Below are 23883 nucleotides of genomic sequence, written 5' to 3'. Positions count from 1 at the left end.
TCTTCATTGGTCCATTTTTTGCACCATCTACTGTGGCCCTACAGGACAGTTAACTACGCCAGTTAGGTAAACCAGTTTTACTAATACCATATTAGGGCCGTAGCACATGCACTGTGGCGCGAATTGCAACGTTGTCGTGCACAGAGATACCTGCCGGAAAATTTCCAGAGAAGGGTAACAAATCTTGGGTGCCCATGCAGAAAAGGCGAATTTGCTACATGTGCTTGTGTTTCTCATGCAAAATAGCCGCCAACTGATTAAACTCTTCAAAGTGGTGCATGTCTCAAAGACTGGTTGAATAACAAGATGTTTTATTCAAAACATCATATGACTTTGTTAAACCACCGCTTTCACAGCCCAAGCAATATGGATAGTCTTTACAAATCATACACACTATATTGCTACATACAACATTCTAAAAGAACTAAACCAATATCGATACTGCACCGATCCCGTCCTATAGCATAACAAAGCGGTCACATAAAAGATTGCACTATACAGCAATTATTTACACACGTAATATTATATGTTAGTGAAGTATGTAATGCTTCTAGTGGCACGCCTTTCACCAATCACTTCTGCAGTGACTATAATTTCGATGCTATGTATTAACATACTTCCTACCAACTGCTTCTAACCCATCAAATACAAATCCTCACTTACTCCAGCATACACGTTTGCACGTCCAAAGTGTTCTGATTTCCTTCATCCATATTTATTTTCAATTGTCTAGCCTTTTCTTCACCACTCTGGAACAGCGAAATAGCAATCAATGTGGCACCTTCAGCAGACATGAACAGTTGCTATGCCAGCTTGAATTAGTTTACACTAACTTACACCAGTTTACACTAAATCATCGTTATTTGCTATATGCATTCTGGCCACATAAATTGATAACTCTTTTCACTGTTCCAGAAATGCAAACTCAACCAGCCTTTTTCTTTTAAGAATAATTGTTCTCCTTGACAGGACACTCCTTGGGTTCTTGTCTCACAGGTTCAACTGACTTAATATGCCTTTATTGAGGTGGAGTATTTGTTCTCAGCTCAACAAACATTGTGTCCAAAGAATATCTTGTCAGTTGAGAGAGCGCAAAACTGAGTTAGAAATTGTAGGGGTGCACCATATTCATGAGTAATCAGCACCCGCATATATAAAGGATTATAATCATGTTTAAATGTGATATAGGGTTATGGAATAATGTACTAGAATTTACCTGGAGTAACGTAAAGCGTTTTGAAAGTACTAATGCCACGTTAATCTGGAAATATTGTTTGCAGTGAAATACTAATTCAATTAAAAGATGCTCGATAAGTCATTGATCTATTTAATTACTTGTCTAGAAATTCATTATTGTATTCGTATAACGACATAGAAGTGTTAAGTTAGAAAATGTATTCTTTTTGTTATAATGATGAAGGCCTAATGAACGGGAAAATGTTTGACAATGTTAGGATGTGATATTCTGGAACGTGCAGAGGCCCAGGTGGGGAAAAAGACTGTGTAGGCCGAACTAGGAATGTCTCACTTAACATTAAATCATGGAAATGTCTTTCCTAGAAGGTTGCTTTAGAAAATTAATTGCAAGTAGCATGGAACTGTGAATCGATTTATGTGCGTTCCTTTGCAGGTGCAAGGTTAACTAAAGATAGTAGAGAAGGGCCCATTGTGTGTGACCGTAAGGATGGTAGTCCCAGACATGGAGGAGTGGCTGCGGAATTTAGGGAAGCAACTTCAAGAGGAGAAGACTCTGGGACCCAAGGACGTTTATCAACGAACAAGGATGAAGATGTCGTAATGGAGTTTTTTGAAAGTTAATACCTTTGAGAGGGGCGTACCTTAGGGCGTGTCGCCCATATTGTGGGGTTTGTATTAGGGACAGCACCCCTGTAGGAGGGCAGATCAAATGCGCATGAGGGCGAAGAAAGATGCTGGGTAGGCAGAGAGCTTTGCTATGCGAGATGGGTTCTTAGGCTAAGTCCGAACAAAGTGAGTGTGCTTCTTTGGAAGTCACCACGGCTGACACCTTTGTTAGGAGGGAACTTTGTTAAGTAGGGATGTCACTTAGTATAGTGTAGGGACAGATTAATCTGGATTTATTTCTTTTTCCGATGCCTACTAAAACCCAGATTATAGCAATTCTTGCTAGTCTAGTGGTTTTGGAATTGATACTTGTATTGTTTCTTAGTCGATTGAGACTTTTCCGTAGGATCATGTTTGTATTAGTGCCTGTTTCTCTTCTGAATCTTTTACTGAGGTGTTTATATACACAACTGCTTTTGGCTTTATAATAAATCTTTAAACTTGACTTTTTGTCAGTGGTTCTTTGGGGAAAGCAATGGGGATAGTTCAAATTGACATTACGATGTTAGAATAGATTGCCTTCTACACTCTATGACAGGTAAAAAGGTCTAGTCGACCTGTGGCGGGATTCTAGAAATACTATTCTGATTCTAGAGATAAAAATCCCACCTTTCCACAGTGAACTGCTTCCCTTCTCACACTCTGCCTGGTAGCTGCTACTCCTGACCTTTGCAGGTCTGTGAGTTCGAGGGAGCATCACTGCTCTGCTGCTGCTCTGCCCTCTGTCTCTCTGCTTTCTTCCTTTCCTCCTCTGATCTCTTTTTCACCTTACTTTGATCTTTTCTGCTTTTTTTGTCACTTTCTTTATTCTCTTTCTGCTCCTTTTCTCTCTTCGTGTCCCCGCCGCTGCTCATCCCCCGTGGCCCGTCCCTCTCCAGTTCCACTTTCCCACTTCTCAGCTGTCTAGCTCTCCCTTCACTTTACTCAATGACGGCTGCTGCACTGTGAAAGGAGCAATCTCACTAACCTTGTCAGTGAAATGCTTCCCTTCCTGCACAGTTCCTCTTGGTAGCTGTTGCTCCTGACCCTTGCAGGTCTGTGACTTTGAGGGAGCATCTCTGCTATCTGCCTTTTCTCGTCTGATTTCCTTTTCACCATACCTTCTTCTTTTCTGCTTTGTTGGCACTTTCTTTCTCTTTCTGCACTTTTTCTCTTTTTACGCCCTTTCTCTCTCCGTGTCCCTGCCACTGCTCGTCACCTGTGACACCGGCCCCATCCAGCACCACTTTCCTGCCTCCCAGCTGTCCAGCCCCCTCCCTCACACTACTTAATGGTAGCCGCTGTGCAGGCACGCTGCTGGAGCACCAAAGGCAAGCCTGTCTGCGCCCGCTTGCACCATGGACCCTGGTCCTCAGACTATCCACCGCTACGATGCCAGTACCCTCAATGCCTTCAAAACCATACACCAATTCGCCTGCCACCTCATTTATTTTATTTATTTATTTATAAAATTTTATATAGCGGGAACATGATCCAGAGGGATATCAGAGCGCTTTACAATTGGAGGGAGAGGAGAGGTAACAGTTGCAGTAGATGTGTCAAATAGGCATACCAGACAGAACACATATCAAATAGGACTCACAGAACAAGAGCGGTTACAATATAAGGGGTCAAGAGAGAGGAAGATAATCACTGGTACATAGCAAAATATCAGGGGAGCAAATGATTCGGAGAGAAAGGAAAAAATAAACAAGAATAGTATCCAGCGCAGGGCTAAAAGATGTAAGTCCAGTGTATTAGAACAGATGATCCAACAACCTATTAAGGTAAGAACTTGTTCATAAGGAATCTTTCTACTTCCAATTTGAAAGCAACCTTGGAGGAGATTCTACGTATTTCCGGTGGAAGAGAGATCCATATCTTCGGTGCAGAGCTGGCGAAAGCTCGGTGACATGTTCTCTTTTTGCAGAAAATCTGAGGTTTTAGGAGGAGAGAGTTAGCATTCCTAGAAGATCTACCCCCTCCGGATAGTTCTAGGTTTTGCGCTAGATAACTGGGGGTTTTGAAATGGAGGGCTTTGTGTGATAGGCAGGCAATCTTTAGCTGTATTCTTGCTTCGTAGGGTAGCCAATTTTAAGACAAGGGAGATGTGTGCATTTCTTTTGGTACCCGTAACCAATGTGGCCGCCGCATTCAATGATGCTCATAGTGGGGCCATGGTATATTTGGGGAGACTATAGAGCGTGGCACTGTCATAGTCTAGCCTCTGCAAAACAAGCACTTGGACCACTTGCTTGAAGTCAGCTTGTGATATTCCTGAGTATCCTCATCAGGTGGTTAGCTCCCTTGCACACGTTGCTAATATGAGTCTTCATGTTCAAGTGCTTGTCCAGTGTGATTCCGAGAAATTTAGCTGAGTCAATAATGAGGGGGGGGGGGGGGCAGTTGAAGGCAGTGATGTGGTTTATCCAGAGGTCTAACTTGGGGGTGTGATTCGGAGGAGAAATAAGAAGGAATTCAGTTTTGGAGGTGTTGAGTAGGAGGTGGTTCTCAGTGAACCAGTTTTGAGTAGTCAATAGGGTAGAGTTGAGTGGAATTATGTTATCCGGGAAGAAGACTTTCAGATAAAGTTGGGTGTTATCTGCATACATATGGAAGAGAATGTCCATGGAATTTAGTACATTGGCTAATGGTTCCAAGAACAAGTTGAAGAAAATGGGAGATAGGGCGGACCCTTGGGGGACCCCCATGGATACTGGTGATGGCTGGGAGAGAGAGTGGTTCACCTTCACTCTTTGGGATCTGTGATGGAGGAAGGATGAGAACTATTGCAACACCGGACCAGACAGGCCCATCCTGTGCTCCAGAATGAATAGGTTGTTGTGTTGTGATTAACAGTGCCAAATCCAGAGGAAAGGTCAAGGAGGATAAGGCACGATTCATTTTGGTCAAACATTTTTAAAATATCATCCATAACTTGAGTGAGAGCCAATTCAGTACTGTGCACACTGCGAAAGCCAGATTAATGTTGGTCCAGGAGATGGAAATTTTCAATGTGAGCACAGAGTTGCAATTGGATGCATTTTTTTCGGAGTTTGGCTAGTGTGAGGATGTTGGAGATAGGGCAGAAGTTGTTGAGGTCAGCTCTGTCTGCAGTAGTTTTTTTAATATAGGTGTTAGGTGTTACGTGAGCTGCTTTTAGGCACTCAGGATCATGCCTTGTGACAGAGACATGGTGACAATCTTTGTCCAGATGGGAGAGACAACATCCTTGATTTCTTTGAAGATGGAAGGTGGCAAAGGTCGCTGAAGTGATTAGATGAGTTGATACTCTGAGGAACTTTTCTAATGCCTCTTTTACTAAGGGGTGTAAAGGTGTCCCAGGAGGCATTGTTCTAGATGCCCATGCTCATCGGTTCAATCCTGTCTAATAAGGCCGGGGGAAACAGACCCATTGATAGCAGTAGAGCCCGCCTGGAATCCAGATCAATATTTATGAGTCTTGATTTCTCAGTAATGAAAGCAGCCAGATCATCACATGAGGGAGGGCTGACTTCTGAGTCAAAGCGGTTTGGTGCTTCAACCGATTGTTGCTTAACCAGTTCAAAAAGTTTCTTGGGCAGTTTACAGCTTGATTAAGTTGGGATCTGATATAGTCCGCCTCGGCTCTCTTGATTTGTTTGTTATAGGAGCTCCTGACCGATCTAAGGATTTTTAGCTGGTCCGAGGATGGTTTGGATCTCCAGGATTGTTCAATTGCCCTGAGGTTGCGATGTTCTGAGTTTAAGTTGACATTGAACCATGGCTTAGGAATTTTGTTGAGGCATTTTTTTGTTGGAGTGGATCAATGGAATCCACTTTCTTGCCTCCTCGCTGTCCAGTCCTTCCCTCACACTACTTAATAGAAGCTGCTGTGCGGGCACGCTGGGAGCACCAAAGGCAAGCCCTTTTGCGCCTGTCTGCACCATGGACCCTGGTCCTCAGCCCATCCACCGCTACAATGCCAGTACCCTCTGTACCCTCCATGCCCTCAACACCATACACCATTCCGCTTGCCACCTCATGTCGACAAAGAACACCCAAGGACTGTTCACCTGTCGCACCTCCAACTGCACCTTCGCCGGCCTCAGCACAACAGACCCACCATCTGCACTATCCTCAAGAACCAGACCCAACCACATCTGATGTATCCTACTCAACACCCACTCCCTCAAAAGACACCACATGGAGATCTGGGACCTGCTCTACTCCATGTCCCTGACGTCACCTTCTTCACAGAAACCTGGATAAACTGCAGATTAGCCCCGGACATCGCAACCACCATCCATGATGGATGCAAAATGTTCCAAAAGGACTGTGTCAACCAACTCAGGGGAGGCATAGCCATCGTACGCAGAGACACTCTCCGCCTCACGACCAGCTTCAATGACCACTCACATGACTTGGAGCCCCTCCACTTCCAGATCCAGACCAACCTGAATGGCAACCTCATCTACAGACCTTCCAGACCCCGCCCCCGCATTGAGTGACCTCGGTAACCTCAAATTCCACCTGGACCACCTCGAAGACTACAACACCTCATCCCTACTGAAGAACTTCACCACCATAGGACTCAAACTACTGGTTACTTTTCCAAACCACTCAGCAGGACACATGCTCAACCCCATCTTCTCTGCAAGCAACATCTTCGCCAGCCACACCTCCGAGCAACACTGGACCGACCACCACTGCGTCCACTTCACTTTTTGCAAAACACACTTATGGCACCATGCCCACCGCAATCCTCGCAGAAGTCAGAGCAAGATCACCAAAGACTAGCTCACCACCTCCCTCATTAAGACTCCACCATAGAAAACAATGGATGCAAACCTCTCAGCATGCAACCTTCACCGCTGGATCCCCAACTGCCTCAATACACTGGCCCCTCTTAAGAATCCCTCAGGCAAGCAGCCCTCCAAAAAATCCAGCTGGTTCTCCTCCACCCTCTACCCTCCAACAGTCCAGGCACACATGCAGATGGCTCGAGAAAAGATGGAGTAGCAGTATGATCATGGCACACCACCACCAGATCAGAACAATGAAGAAAGCAGCCATCAAGGATCGCATCAACATCAATGCACACAACAGCAAAGAACTCTTTGCCAAGGTAAAAACAATTGTCAAACCCAGCACAGAGACAGGAGGCAACCCCTCTCCCAAGCCCTCTGCGAACACCTCTGCAACTTCTTCCACCACACGATCAAGGAGATCTACAACAGCTTCACAACTCAAGACTCATCCACCCCACCCATAACCACTGCACCCAATGGTTCCACCCCACAGCAGACCTTGACCAACTGGACTACCCTCACCTCTGAGGATACCTCAAGGATCATGAAGAGAATCAACTCCAGAGCCCCCTTGGACCCTTACCCTCACCACATCTTCAACAGAGCCATCACCTTCATCGCACCCGAACCCTGCCACACCATCAACTGCTCTATTGAGTCCACAACCTTGAAGCACGCAGAGACCTACCCCTGCTGAAGAAACCTTCTGCTGACCCGAAGGAAATCAAGAACTAGAGACCCATCCCTCTGCTCCCCTTCCCAGCCAAAGTCATTGAAAGAGCCATCACCGTCCAACTCTCAGAGTTCATCGAAATGAACAAAATACTGGACTTCTCCCAATCAGGCTACAGAAGCAACCACACCAAAGATGACATCCAGAACCGAGGTAAAGCTGCAGCCCTCATCCTCCTGGTCCTCTCAGCCACCATCAACACCGTTACCCACTGCAGCCTCTGTGCAAGAATCCACGATGCCAGCATCCTCTGGCCGAACACAGAAAGTCAGAGTCCCACCGTTCAACTCAGAACCCATAGAGATCAGCTGCGGAGTGCTTCAGAGTTCCTCCCTGACCCCGACCTTTCCAACATCTACATGGCCCCACTTGCAGCCATTGTCAGAAGCCACGGACTCAACATTGTCTCCTATGCCAATGACACCCGGCTGATTATCGCCCTCATAGACAAACCCACATTGACAAAGAGCAGCATCCATTACCGGATAAAGGCATTCGTCATCTGGATGAAGGACAGTTGCCTTAAGCTTAACCCAGACAAGACTGAAGTCCTCATCCTGGGCTTCTCCCGTGCCTGGTATGACTCTTGGTGGCCCGCAGCACTCGGAATCCCCCCACACCCACGGACTACGCACAAAACCTCAGCATCAACCTGGACTCCTGGCTTTCAATGAACTGCCAAATCAATGGCATTTCATCCTCCTGCTTCCACATGCTCCGCCTCCTTCAGAAGACCTTCAAGTGGATCCCCACTGAATCCAAACAAATGGTCATCCATGCACTCATCAGCAGCAGACTGAACTACAACAATGAACTCTACTCCAGAACCAACCAGAAACTCCATAAAAAAACTGCAGCCCATCCGGAACCCCTCAGCCAGACTCATCCTGTACATCCCATACTGCAACCACATCACCGGTCACCTGAGAGACCTTTACTGGCTACCTGTCAACAAGGGAATCATTTTCAAGCTTCACACTTACACCTACAAAGCCCTCCTCAATGCTGGAGCTACTTACCTCAGCTACCGCCTCTTCTTCTACACTTCCACCCGACATCTCTGCTCTGCCCAACTGACCCTGGCCACCATCCCACGAAAACGCAAAACCATGGCTAGAGGAAGATCCTTCTCCTACTTCACTGTGAAGACCTGGACATCCCTGCCCCTGCACCTCCTGCAATCACCATTGCTGCAGCAAATCAGGCAGGACCATGAAATCTGGCTCTTAAACTGAACCTCAGACTATGCCCCCCACCACCTAGCCCCTTGAGGCCCTCACGGGTGATCACTCACACTTTTTAGGAATACTGATTGATTGATATTTCTCCATATTGATAAAAGAAGAGAAACATTTTCCGGGCTAGTTGGATTAGGGATGATGATAATAACTAGTTTAGACTTTGTGGTTAGGTTTCCCATTAGCTCCTTCCAGTTTACTCTGTACTTTATCTAGCACCAGTCACACAGTCTTCACACATCTTATTATGAATATTAATTGTTACATTATTTGATCACTTCTCACAAAAAGCTTTTAAAAACATTTTTACTGGTATTTATTGTTCATAAACATATTCATAGGAGGATTATTCATTCTCTTTCTAATTTGCTTACTGCTACATTACATGCATATCATCGTATAATCATTCATTTGCTATACTTCATATATATCTAATCAACCATAATATATTAAAAAACCGTTAAGCTACGAAAACGTAGTTTAACTTTTCACAGCATCAGTGAAGGGAGATGTCAGGACAGATATTCCACCATGGTAAAGAATAGGAAAAATTGAAAAACGATTATTGAACTCGAAAATATAAAAAATGTGTATATTAAATATTATTTCTATTCATTTGACATATTTATTAAAAAAGTAGAACATGCTAAAAAAATGCTACAGCCCTATTAATTTTGAAATAAATGTTAATTAATGGCATACATTACATTCAATTAAAAATAGTTTTCTGAAGTTTAAAATCAAAGACAAATTACTGCCATTAGAAATGGGGTTTCTGGTTGGCTAGGGCCTACACCTAAGCCAGGCAGAAACCGCCACTCTAGTCAGGGCAAGGAAGTTACACCCTGAAGATAACCCCTGCTCAGCCCCTTCGTAGCTTGGCAGCGCAGTCAGGCTTATCCCAGAAGCAATATGTAAAGCGTGTGTGCAACACAATTACACAGCAGCGGGTTATATAAAAAAATAGCCTTTGTATTATCTATAAAACACATTAGAATACCATCACATGTAAGCACTTTGCCACCAGGCACTTGTCATGACTTCACAGGTATGATATACACCAATAGACCAATTGCGCCACAGTCTTAACATTACTTACATCACAAGGCCAATCGAGCCACTGGCATGACTGTTACAGATGGGGATGACCAATAACTATTGGTAGAAACGGTACATAGCAGGAAGCATTAGGCATAAGCATCACATAAGTCACAACTCACTTTGTCTCAGATGAGGCCATAGGGACATGAGTCCCCCCGGATACATTTGTGCACCCTAATGATATTCAGCACCAACATTTAGTTGTGCTTCAAAGCCCACTTGTAGCAGTGCACCCACTACTACATGAACAATCCCATTAGTGCAACACCTGGGCTCTCCTTTGGGGTACCTGGTGTCCTTTGTACAGGCTTCTGGGCTGCAAGTCTGCCTTTATCATGGAATATGGCAATTTTCATCCCTGGGGGCCTCCCTCGAGGTCTCACCCCATTCCAGGCACAATGCCACAAGCAAGAGGGCGAGGGTGCAACTCACCCGGTCTCTAAATAGAATAATTGCTCCTGATGCTGTGATGCTCTTGCCGCATTCAAAGGAAGAGCCCACTTCTCGGCTTAGTTAACAACTTGAAAAGCACCCACCATGCACTTCTGGTGTGCAGGGCCCCGCACTTCAGGGACTAAGAGAAGGCAGCACTACCCACTGTTTCTCGCTAGGGGCTGCACTTCACCAGCTACTTCCCCCAGAAAGCGCTTTTGAGGTGCAAGACACAGCTCTCAAGGCTGTAGCAAAAATGAAACACTCCCAACTCTGGATAACAGGACAATGAGAAGAAAATGAAGGGCTCAGCCTGTCTCCCCAGCACATGGCACAACCAGAGAGCAGGTGGCGCTCTTCTCCAGGAATCCATCAGGGCAGAGCTGGGTACAGGTAGGCCAGCACGCAGGGCCTCCCAGCACGTTGTAGTTTAGTCCCACGGTGTTTAATCCTGGCAGAGTGTGCCTCAGATCCCTTCTCTTATAGTTCCAGTGTCTTTGTTCTCCCAGGCCAAAGGCCTTGAGCCCAGCTTAAACCAGTTCTGGGGGCACTTTCACAACATCATTACAGTGCACAGCACTCCCCATTGTAAGTGAAGGCCCTGGCACCAGACACCAGACACCACAGGGGGGCGGAGCCATCATTGTGGAAGGCAGGTGCTACTCCTCCCACCACTCCAAGTGTAGACAAGGCCTATTCAGTCTAGCGCTGACTCATCCACACTCTATGGAGCCACTGCATCACTTCAAGGCCTGACAGTCAATACACAACAGGCAGGAACAAAGACACATAGCACTCAGAAACTACTATTTCTAAAAGTGGCATTTCTAAAATTGTGATAAATGCTGCTTATTGGTGTATGCAGATTTATTATCTCCCCTATTCCAAACATACCAAACTCGATCACGCTACCCTTCTCATGTCAGGAATTACCACTGAAGCACATCTGAGAGAATCCCCAATGCATCCCTATGAGAGGGCAGCCTCACAGCAGTGAGAAACCAAATAGGCTGTTTGTCACTACCAAAACATAACACACAGTTAAGGTACATGTCCTACATTTTACCTAGATCACACCCTGCCCATGGGCTAGCTAGGGCCTACCTTCAGGGTGACTGATATGTGGCAACCACTTAATGAGCCACGTCACAGCGGCAGTCTACTGCACGTGCAATCCCTGCAGTGGCTGAGGCCTCAGGCAGGTTTGAAAGGCTACTTTGACGGGTGGCGCAAGCAGCGCTGCAAGCCCACCAGTAGCATTTAATTTTCTGGCCCTGGGCATATGAGATACCACTGTACAAGGTACTAACAGGTAAATTAAATGTGCCAAAAAGGTATAGACCAATCTTGCCAAGTTTACAATAGAGAGCACATGTACTTTAGCACTGATCAGCAGAGATAAAGTGCCCAGAGTCCTAAAACCACCATCACCAGGTCAGAAAAAATACAGGAGGAAGGCAAAAAGTTATGGGGGCCAAGTCCAACAACTACCTAAAGAAAAAAAAAAAATGTTTTCATTATGCATTAACAATTATTAAAAGTAATGAAAAGAATTAATTACAAATAATTTACTTTTATTTTAATGAAGATTATTTGTTACATCAGTATTTTGATCGAAAATCAATTATTAAAATATGTCATAGTGAAATAATGAATTGCTATTGTTTGAAAATACTTTTTAAATCTTAAATGATATTTGTCACGAATTTAAATAATTAATTTAATTTCACTTTATTTCTTATGGGGTTTCATTTGAATTCCCTCCCGCCATCATTTTCTATGGGAGGGTGTTGCAATCTCAGGGGTTGGTCATGTGTGGTGCTGAACGTACTGCACTCGGATTTTGTGAATACCTAAATGTAAGACACTTACTCAAAAGTGTGAATTACTCAAAAGTGTAAGATGCCTTTGTGAGTTACGCCAACGTTATGATTTTACTTTCATTGACTGTATTAACTTTCTTATAGCAATGGACTTCAGCAGTGTCTTCCCAACTGTGGCTCATGAGCTGATTTTTGATGGGGTGCAAAGGTACATACAAAACGACAAAGGATAGATACAAAGCTATGTCTTCTGAAAAATTGCTTCTTATTTTTTTAACATGGAGATTGGTGTTTACTAATTACTAATTCTTCTCACTTTGCAGTCAAAGAATGAAAAGTAAAGCGAATTATGTGACAATCTTGCTGGAGAACAGAGTTTGAAAGAAAAGACTGTAGGATGTGATTATTTTGTAACACATAACAAAATGTAAATACCTCTAAATTAACAGTACTCAATCAACAGTTAAAAATTCAAATCGAAGCACATTTATTTTTTGATTCTATTAGGATTCAAACAAATCAAGACACTTTACTTAGTGATACACAAATGATAAAGATTCACTACAACCCAATTACAACACATCATATAATTTGTGTGCAATATAGTTTTATCAATAAAACAGTATGCCTCTGCAAATTTAGCGGCCATTTCAATGGAAAATGCACTGTCCGTAAATGATAGTGCCCAACCACATGATATTCTAAACTTGTACCACCCTTCCCCACAATACCACCCTGAGAAGCCTGTGACACTAGTAGCTCTCCCTCGTTACCCTGAGTGTCAAGTCCAGAAATGGTTGTACCTGTCCCTGTGTGCAGAGTCAAAGTGGACAGATCCCAGGACACAGTAGCAAATGATCTTAACCACCACAATTTGGGTCCCAGTAACCCCAGGCTGCCTGTTGACCCTTCTGCACGTGGTCTTACAGGAGGTTTTACCTCTTCTGCAAAAGTCACACCTAGGCTTAGCAGGTGAGCACATGCATGCCTGGGAGTCTTCCAAACCCTCCTTCTCAAATACTCACTATGGCTTACATGGTTTTGGAGGTAAGCAGATGGTATACAGCCACACCCCCCAACCTGCCGTTAGCTCTACAAATCCCACTAAGGACCTTAGGAAGGGGGCTCTTGCTGCACAAAAAGTTCATTGTTCCGTTTGGACAGTCCTAGGTGCAATGACACTCCGGATAGCAGGAATTGATGTAAAGTTGTCTGAGGTCAGGCTGAGCGGTACATCCAATTCTTTTTTTATTATTCATGGACGAGAAGTTCTATTCTGTAAACCTATAAACAAAACCACAAGACCCAGAATGCAGAAAAAACCCAGGAGTGGATGACCAACTCACACCCAGCTATAGGCAACTGTGGAAATGTGTTTCTACCCCCTTATTATAAATGGTCACAGAACCGCTTGACATCATGCAAAACCCTTATAATGTACAGTAAGAGGTACATGATTGCATATATTACAGTTCTGAGGTAACATAACTACTCACCAGTAATAAGAAAGTGTTATTAGTATTCTATGATAATAAGGTTTTTCAGTTGACTTGTGATGTCAGTGCCTTTAGCTACATGCAGCAGAAGGCACATGAGGAAGGTCACTGAACATCATCACAGCAGCTGAATAAACAGTAAGAAGGATAGCTAACTTTAAAGTCAGTGGCAGCTGCCAGGTACCGAGGATGGAGGGGTAGGATGCAAAAAAAAACATTTACCTTGAGGAGCAACAGGACTTCTTCCTCCATTGGTCATCTCCCTTCCAGGCAGGCTCCAACGTGGGACCAGGAAACTGCATTAGCCAATCTTGGTGCTGCTCTCATAGCATGAGAGGAGAACAAGGATTGGATGGAGAAGACTCTTTAAGTGCTCTTATGAGCACTGGAGGATTGTGCTTCATCTTATCCAGTTATCCTTGGATTAGAGAACTTTAAAATGAGCAAGTCTGGCTGGCCGTCCCAAGACAGCCGGCCAAAGAGACAAGAGTATTTTAAAGTGCACACCTCCCTGCTGCAACACAGCAGCACTGGCCGGCCTCATTCTAAAACCTAGTTCAGGACGGGTTCGTTGCTGAAAAATAATAAATAAAAGCTTATTTCTGAGGTATATTTCCCTTAAAACCAGCTAATAAGAATGGTATGTTTTTTACTCTACCATGCACGTTAACACGGATTTGGTATTAAAGGCACGTTTGCATGTGACTTACATCAAACTGCTTAAAATACATTTTTGCATAGTTGCATATTTAGTTTCACAACACAGATTTGACTTTTATTCTAGTTTCATAAATCACTGTACCAAGTGTTTACATAGGGTTTACAAACCAATCATTTACCAAAACAGCCAACAAGCCTTTTGTCTTTAAGCACACATTCCATGCTGTTATGCAAAATCAGGACACCTTATACAGAATAAATCTGCTGCGCCTGAGGACATGTTTATGTACATCATATACAGAGATTAAGATAGGGTATTGAGAGCAAGCATCAACACCATTACCCACTGCAGCCTCTGTGCAAGAATCCACGATGCCAGCATCCTCTGGCCGAACACAGAGAGTCAGAGTCCCACCGTTCAACTCAGAACCCATAGAGATCAGCTGCAGAGTGCTTCAGAGTTCCTCCCTGACTCCGACCTTTCCAACATCTACATGGCCTCACTTGCAGCCATTGTCAGAAGCCATGGACTCAACATTGTCTCCTATGCCAATGACACCCGGCTGATTCTCGCCCTCATAGACAAACCCACATTGACAAAGAGCAGCATCCATTACCGGATAAAGGCATTCGTCATCTGGATGAAGGACAGTTGCCTTAAGCTTAACCCAGACAAGACTGAAGTCCTCATCCTGGGCTTCTCCCGCGCCTGGTATGACTCTTGGTGGCCCGCAGCTCTCGGAATCCCCCCACACCCACGGACTACGCACAAAACCTCAGCATCAACCTGGACTCCTGGCTTTCAATGAACTGCCAAATCAATGGCATTTCATCCTCCTGCTTCCACATGCTCCGCCTCCTTCAGAAGACCTTCAAGTGGATCCCCACTGAATCCAAACAAATGGTCATCCATGCACTCATCAGCAGCAGACTGAACTACAACAATGAACTCTACTCCAGAACCAACCAGAAACTCCAGAAAAAACTGCAGCCCATCCGGAACGCCTCAGCCAGACTCATCCTGTACATCCCATACTGCAACCACATCACCGGTCACCTGAGAGACCTTTACTGGCTACCTGTCAACAAGGGAATCATTTTCAAGCTTCACACTCACACCTACAAAGCCCTCCACAATGCTGGAGCTACATACCTCAGCCACCGCCTCTTCTTCTACACTTCCACCCGACATCTCTGCTCTGCCCAACTGACCCTGGCCACCATCCCACGAACACACAAAACCATGGCTAGACGAAGATCCTTCTCCTACTTCACTGTGAGGACCTGGACATCCCTGCCCCTGCACCTCCTGCATTCACCATTGCTGCAGCAAATCAGGCAGGACCATGAAATCTGGCTCTTCAACGGAACCTCAGACTATGCCCCCCACCAACTAGCGCCTTGAGTCCCTCGCGGGTGAGTACTCACACTTTTTAGGAATACTGATTGACATTGACACAGAGAAACATTTTCCGGGCTAGTAGGATTAGGGATGATGATAATAACTAGTTTTGACTTTGTGGTTAGGTTTCCCATTAGCTCCTTCCAGCTTACTCTGTACTTTATCTAGCACCAGTCACACAGTCTTCACACATCTTATTATGAATATTCATTGTTACATTATTTGATCACTTCTCACAAAAAAGCTTTTAAAAACATTTTTACTGGTATTTATTGTTCATAAACATATTCATAGGAGGATTATTCATTCTCTTTCTAATTTGCTTACTGTTACATTACATGCATATCATCGTATAATCATTCATTTGCTATACTTCATATATATCTAATCAACCATAATATATTAAAAAACCGTTAAGCTACGAAAACGTAGTTTAACTTTTCACAGCATCAGTGAAGGGAGATGTCAGGACAGATATTCCACCATGGTAAAGAATAGGAAAAATTGAAAAACGATTATTGAACTCGAAAATATAAAAAATGTGTATATTAAATATTATTTCTATTCATTTGACATATTTATTAAAAAAGTAGAACATGCTAACAAAATGCTACAGCCCTATTAATTTTGAAATAAATGTTAATTAATGGAATACATTACATTCAATTAAAAATAGTTTTCTGAAGTTTAAATTCAAAGACAAATTACTGCCATTAGAAATGGGGTTTCTGGTTGGCTAGGGCCTACACCTAAGCCCGGCAGAAACCGCCACTCTAGTCAGGGCAAAGAAGTTACACCCTGAAGATAACCCCTGCTCAGCCCCTTCGTAGCTTGGCAGCGCAGTCAGGCTTATCCCAGAAGCAATATGTAAAGCGTGTGTGCAACACAATTACACAGCAGCGGGTTATATAAAAAAATAGCCTTTGTATTATCTATAAAACACATTAGAATACCATCACATGTAAGCACTTTGCCACCAGGCACTTGTCATGACTTCACAGGTATGATATACACCAATAGACCAATTGCGCCACAGTCATAACATTACTTACATCACAAGGCCAATCGAGCCACTGGCATGACTGTTACAGATGGGGATAACCAATAACTATTGGTAGAAACGGTACATAGCAGGAAGCATTAGGCATAAGCATCACATAAGTCACAACTCACTTTGTCTCAGATGAGGCCATAGGGACATGAGTCCCCCCGGATACATTTGTGCACCCTAATGATATTCAGCACCAACATTTAGTTGTGCTTCAAAGCCCACTTGTAGCAGTGCACCCACTACTACATGAACAATCCCATTAGTGCAACACCCCTGCTCTCCTTTGGGGTACCTGGTGTCCTTTGTACAGGCTTCTGGGCTGCAAGTCCGCCTTTATCATGGAATATGGCAATTTTCATCCCCGGGGGCCTCCCTCGAGGTCTCACCCCATTCTAGGCACAATGCCACAAGCAAGAGGGCGAGGGTGCAACTCACCCGGTCTCTAAATAGAATAATTGCTCCTGATGCTGTGATGCTCTTGCCGCATTCAAAGGAAGAGCCCACTTCTCGGCTTAGTTAACAACTTGAAAAACACCCACCATGCACTTCTGGTGTGCAGGGCCCCGCACTTTAGGGACTAAGAGAAGGCAGCACTACCCACTGTTTCTCGCTAGGGGCTGCACTTCACCAGCTACTTCCCCCAGAAAGCGCTTTTGAGGTGCAAGACACAGCTCTTAAGGCTGTAGCAAAAATGAAACACTCCCAACTCTGGATAACAGGACAATGAGAAGAAAATGAAGGGCTCAGCCTGTCACACCAGCACATGGCACAACCAGAGAGCAGGTGGCGCTCTTCTCCAGGAATCCATCAGGGCAGAGCTGGGTACAGGTAGGCCAGCACGCAGGGCCTCCCAGCACGTTGTAGTTTAGTCCCACGGTGTTTAATCCTGGCAGAGTGTGCCTCAGATCCCTTCTCTTATAGTTCCAGTGTCTTTGTGCTCCCAGGCCAAAGGCCTTGAGCCCAGCTTAAACCAGTTCTGGGGGCACTTTCACAACATCATTACAGTGCACAGCACTCCCCATTGTAAGTGAAGGCCCTGGCACCAGACACCAGACAACACAGGGGGGCGGAGCCATCATTGTGGAAGGCAGGTGCCTCTCCTCCCACCACTCCAAGTGTAGACAAGGCCTATTCAGTTTAGCGCTGACTCATCCACACTCTATGGAGCCACTGCATCACTCCAAGGCCTGACAGTCAATACACAACAAGCAGGAACAAAGACACATAGCACTCAGAAACTACTATTTCTAAAAGTGGCATTTCTAAAATTGTGATAAATGCTGCTTATTGGTGTATGCAGATTTATTATCTCCCCTATTCCAAACATACCAAACTCGATCACGCTACCCCTCTCATGTCAGGAATTACCACTGAAGCACATCTGAGAGAATCCCCAATGCATCCCTATGAGAGGGCAGCCTCACAGCAGTGAGAAACCAAATAGGCTGTTTGTCACTACCAAAACATAACACACAGTTAAGGTACATGTCCTACATTTTACCTAGATCACACCCTGCCCATGGGCTAGCTAGGGCCTACCTTCAGGGTGACTGATATGTGGCAACCACTTAATGAGCCACGTCACAGCGGCAGTCTACTGCACGTGCAAGCCCTGCAGTGGCTGAGGCCTCAGGCAGGTTTGAAAGGCTACTTTGACGGGTGGCGCAAGCAGCGCTGCAAGCCCACCAGTAGCATTTAATTTTCTGGCCCTGGGCATATGAGATACCACTGTACAAGGTACTAACAGGTAAATTAAATGTGCCAAACAGGTATAGACCAATCTTGCCAAGTTTACAATAGAGAGCACATGTACTTTAGCACTGATCAGCAGAGATAAAGTGCCCAGAGTCCTAAAACCACCATCACCAGGTCAGAAAAAATACAGGAGGAAGGCAAAAAGTTATGGGGGCCAAGTCCAACAACTACCTAAAGAAACAAAAAATATTTTTTCATTGTGCATTAACAATTATTAAAAGTAATGAAAAGAATTAATTACAAATAATTTACTTTTATTTTAATGAAGATTATTTGTTACATAAGTATTTTGATCGAAAATCAATTATTAAAATATGTCATAGTGAAATAATGAATTGCTATTGTTTGAAAATACTTTTTAAATCTTAAATGATATTTGTCACGAATTTAAATAATTAATTTAATTTCACTTTATTTCTTATGGGGTTTCATTTGAATTCCCTCCCGCCATCATTTTCTATGGGAGGGTGTTGCAATCTCAGGGGTTGGTCATGTGTGGTGCTGAACGTACTGCACTCGGATTTTGTGAATACCTAAATGTAAGACACTTACTCAAAAGTGTGAATTACTCAAAAGTGTAAGATGCGTTTGTGAGTTACGCCAACGTTATGATTTTACTTTCATTGACTGTATTAACTTTCTTATAGCAATGGACTTCAGCAGTGTCTTCCCAACTGTGGCTCATGACCTGATTTTTGATGGGGTGCAAAGGTACATACAAAACGACAAAGGATAGATACAAAGCTATGTCTTCTGAAAAATTGCTTCTTATTCTTTTAACATGGAGATTGGTGTTTACTAATTACTAATTCTTCTCACTTTGCAGTCAAAGAAAGAAAAGTAAAGCGAATTATGTGACAATCTTGCTGGAGAACAGAGTTTGAAAGAAAAGACTGTAGGATGTAATTATTTTGTAACACGTAACAAAATGTAAATACCTCTAAATTAACAGTACTCAATCAACAGTTAAAAATTCAAATCGAAGCACATTTATTTTTTGATTCTATTAGGATTCAAACAAATAAAGACACTTTACTTAGTGATACACAAATGATAAAGATTCACTACAACCCAATTACAACACATCATATAATTTGTGTGCAATATAGTTTTATCAATAAAACAGTATGCCTCTGCAAATTTAGCGGCCATTTCAATGGAAAATGCACTGTCCGTAAATGATAGTTCCCAACCACATGATGTTGTAAACTTGTACCACCCTTCCCCACAATACCACCCTGAGAAGCCTGTGACACTAGTAGCTCTCCTTCGTTACCCTGAGTGTCAAGTCCAGAAATGGTTTTACCTGTCCCTGTGTGCAGAGTCAAAGTGGACAGATCCCAGGACACAGTAGCAAATGATCTTAACCACCACAATTTGGGTCCCAGTAACCCCAGGCTGCCTGTTGACCCTTCTGCACGTGGTCTTACAGGAGGTTTTACCTCTTCTGCAAAAGTCACACCTAGGCTTAGCAGGTGAGCACATGCATGCCTGGGAGTCTTCCAAACCCTTCTTCTCAAATACTCACTATGGCTTACATGGTTTTGGAGGTAAGCAGATGGTATACAGCCACACCCCCCAACCTGCCGTTAGCTCTACAAATCCCACTAAGGACCTTAGGAAGGGGGCTCTTGCTGCACAAAAAGTTCATTGTTCCGTTTGGACAGTCCTAGGTGCAATGACACTCCGGATAGCAGGAATTGATGTAAAGTTGTCTGAGGTCAGGCTGAGCGGTACATCCAATTCTTTTTTTATTATTCATGGACGAGAAGTTCTATTCTGTAAACCTATAAACAAAACCACAAGACCCAGAATGCAGAAAAAACCCAGGAGTGGATGACCAACTCACACCCAGCTATAGGCAACTGTGGAAATGTGTTTCTACCCCCTTATTATAAATGGTCACAGAACCGCTTGACATCATGCAAAACCCTTATAATGTACAGTAAGAGGTACATGATTGCATATATTACAGTTCTGAGGTAACATAACTACTCACCAGTAATAAGAAAGTGTTATTAGTATTCTATGATAATAAGGTTTTTCAGTTGACTTGTGATGTCAGTGCCTTTAGCTACATGCAGCAGAAGGCACATGAGGAAGGTCACTGAACATCATCACAGCAGCTGAATAAACAGTAAGAAGGATAGCTAACTTTAAAGTCAGTGGCAGCTGCCAGGTACCGAGGATGGAGGGGTAGGGCGCAAAAAAAACATTTACCTTGAGGAGCAACAGGACTTCTTCCTCCATTGGTCATCTCCCTTCCAGGCAGGCTCCAACGTGGGACCAGGAAACTGCATTAGCCAATCCTGGTGCTGCTCTCATAGCATGAGAGGAGAACAAGGATTGGATGGAGAAGGCTCTTTAAGTGCTCTTATGAGCACTGGAGGATTGTGCTTCATCTTATCCAGTTATCCTTGGATTAGAGAACTTTAAAATGAGCAAGTCTGGCTGGTCGTCCCAAGACAGCCGGCCAAAGAGACAAGAGTATTTTAAAGTGCACACCTCCCTGCTGCAACACAGCAGCACTGGCCCGCCTCATTCTAAAACCTAGTTCAGGACGGGTTCGTTGCTGAAAAATAATAAATAAAAGCTTATTTCTGAGGTATATTTCCCTTAAAACCAGCTAATAAGAATGGTATGTTTTTTACTCTACCATGCACGTTAACACGGATTTGGTATTAAAGGCACGTTTGCATGTGACTTACATCAAACTGCTTAAAATACATTTTTGCATAGTTGCATAGTTAGTTTCACAACACAGATTTGACTTTTATTCTAGTTTCAGAAATCACTGTACCAAGTGTTTACATAGGGTTTACAAACCAATCATTTACCAAAACAGCCAACAAGCCTTTTGTCTTTAAGCACACATTCCATGCTGTTATGCAAAATCAGGACACCTTATACAGAATAAATCTGCTGCGCCTGAGGACATGTTTATGTACATCATATACAGAGATTAAGATAGGGTATTGAGAGCCTGGTGTCGAAGAGACAGAAGTAAGCTACTAGGTAAAAGGCCAGCTGTGTAGAAACAATATGTCATGTGTATGGGACAAAATGTATGTAATCGATATGTACATGATGGGACTATTCTATATGACATGACAATAGAACATCAGGTGTTACTTCTTTTGCTTTGCATTGAAGTTGCAGACCTTTTGGTCTGCATTATCCTAACTTGACTTAGCGTCTTCAGGAGGTCTTCCTGTTGCTGTCCTTTATTTCTACAGCATTGTCTTACTGCTGGTATACGTAAATGTGATCTTTAATTTGAAAGTTGGCTGTCAATTAGTGATCCTCATTTGACAGCCAAAGTGGAGTTTGGTCACCCTAATTTCCACCCCTCCTATCGCTTGAGAAAGATTCACCAGCGGATCATTGCCTCTGTAGTAAATGGAAGTGCTGTAGTTCGCCTAATTGTAAAGGCCCCAGTACAGTTAGAGTAATAAGGAGAATAAGCGTATAATAAATATTTTTACCATGCTTTATGCTGCAACAATCTCAAAAAGTGTTCCAGCACGACATGCTGCTGAGCATCTCTGAGTATAGACGCATGTGTTGAGCTGCTTTAAAAACATATTCCAGAAGTCATGTCTTTACAGTTTCCAAACCCACATCTTTATTTTGACAGATTAATTTATGCCTAAAATACATAACCCCGCCTCTAATGAATCACTTGTACTGTAAAGATGAAGTAAAACATAAGCAGGTTTGGAAGGAATTTGCTTGTTGTTCTAAGAAAAATGTCATGATTCTAAATCTGCCCTGCAATCAACAAAGATAATTGCAAGGGAACTGATCTCCCACTAACTGTATTAATTGGTGAAGCAATATCTATTATTTGGTAATATTTCAGATATATGTCATTCTGAACGAGATCATGTCTAATATAATACTGAGGAGAAGTGGTAGGAATGTTAACGCTTCATGCACATTCTCACCCACAACCTCAGTAAAACCAATATGTGATAGTTTTGTATTAGATTAAGGAGGAGAAACACAAAATAAACACATAGAAAAGTGAAGTCAGTCAATCAATAATCTTTATTGTATGATTAATCCCTTGTGAAAGGATAATAATATCATCAGTATTGAAGTAAAGTAAAAGACTTAGAGGTAGCAATCAATATTAAAGTGCTTTATTATATAGGAAATAACTGCAATGTGCAAAAGTTCTTGACAGAGGTCCATTGCAGCGAGATTGAGTATGACACCAATAATGAGATGCATAGTGGTTGTTAAAAGGCAAGGTTTTGACAATGTTCAAATGCTGTGCGTTATATTGCAAAGTGATTGATACAGAGTTCAATAAACTGCTTAGTCTTACACAAGGTAAACACTAAAAATTGCATGCCACTCCAAGCTTTCTGTGGATAAGTTTTCGTTTTTCCTGATTTAAGTTTGGGCAGTATTGTCAAGGTCTTTAAGGAGGTCATGTACCAATCAAATGTTTTTACCAATTCAGAAGGTACCATCGTAGTGAAAAACAATCCTGCAGGGTATTATGCTGTGTCTTAGGAAGAGTGGTTTTAACAGAATACGCCTGACATGGAGCCGCTTCGTGCAGCAGTATAATATATGGTTAAAAGATTCCGTTTTATAGCCACACAGCCTGCACTTCACAATCTTGGAAAGGGAGAGCCAGTTTGGGTTGATTTCTTTAATAGGAAAGCCCATCAACCTTGCTGCCTATATTTGTTTACAACAGGCTTTCCCAATAGAGTACTGAAGGAATAGTTGACGCTTCATACAGGGTGTGTAATTATTAGCGTGCGATGTTGCCATCAATGTGTTCTTGATTTTGACAGTGCTTTTGTCTGCTTTTTCAGAATAGTTTTAAATTCTGTGTATGAGTGCTATAATGTGTTCAATGTGGACAGGTCTATTTGGAGGGTGTCAGCTGACTCATTTAGATATGTACACTAAGGGCTTCTCTTAATTTTAAATATGTTCATGAGAATGGATTTCAAGGTGTTAGGCATGGCCATAATACATCTATAGTAGTATTTTAAAAAGGCACCGATGTTGGCTCATGCTTGGCCCTCCAAACCAAATTCAAATCTAATCAGACAACCTCTTATATATTGGGGCAGCTTAAAGACTCTCTTGTTTGCTTTTAGATGGAGCTGTTCTGTTGTTTTGATAAGTCGCAACGGGAAAGCTTCATGGCCATAGGTGATCGCAGGTAGTAGGGTGGCCCTAAGTACCCTTTGTATTCAGACAGAAGAGGGACTTTCAAATACAGTGTTAAGCCGGCAAATTCTAGTAGTGATTAGTGCGTTCTTTTTTTTGAGTGGGCACAAGAGGGCTTTAGTACCGCCACATACTCAGATAATTAAGCAATTTTGTCCCAGTGATTTTTAGAGGGCCGTTGTCCAGCAATAGTTTGATTTCTTGGTTGTCTTCCCGAAGGTTATAACTTTTGTTTTTGACTCATTTGACGTAATTGTATTTGCCTTGTTGTACTTATGGAGGGCATTTAGGTCTTTCTGAATCCGAATTTTGGAATGATCCAGCAGGACAATGTTGACATTTTTCAAGATAGTCATGTTAA

The sequence above is a fragment of the Lissotriton vulgaris genome, chromosome 3_1, assembly GCF_964263255.1.
Source record: "Lissotriton vulgaris chromosome 3_1, aLisVul1.2, whole genome shotgun sequence".
Lineage (NCBI taxonomy): Eukaryota > Metazoa > Chordata > Amphibia > Caudata > Salamandridae > Lissotriton > Lissotriton vulgaris.
Note: the sequence above shows the minus strand (reverse complement) of the source record.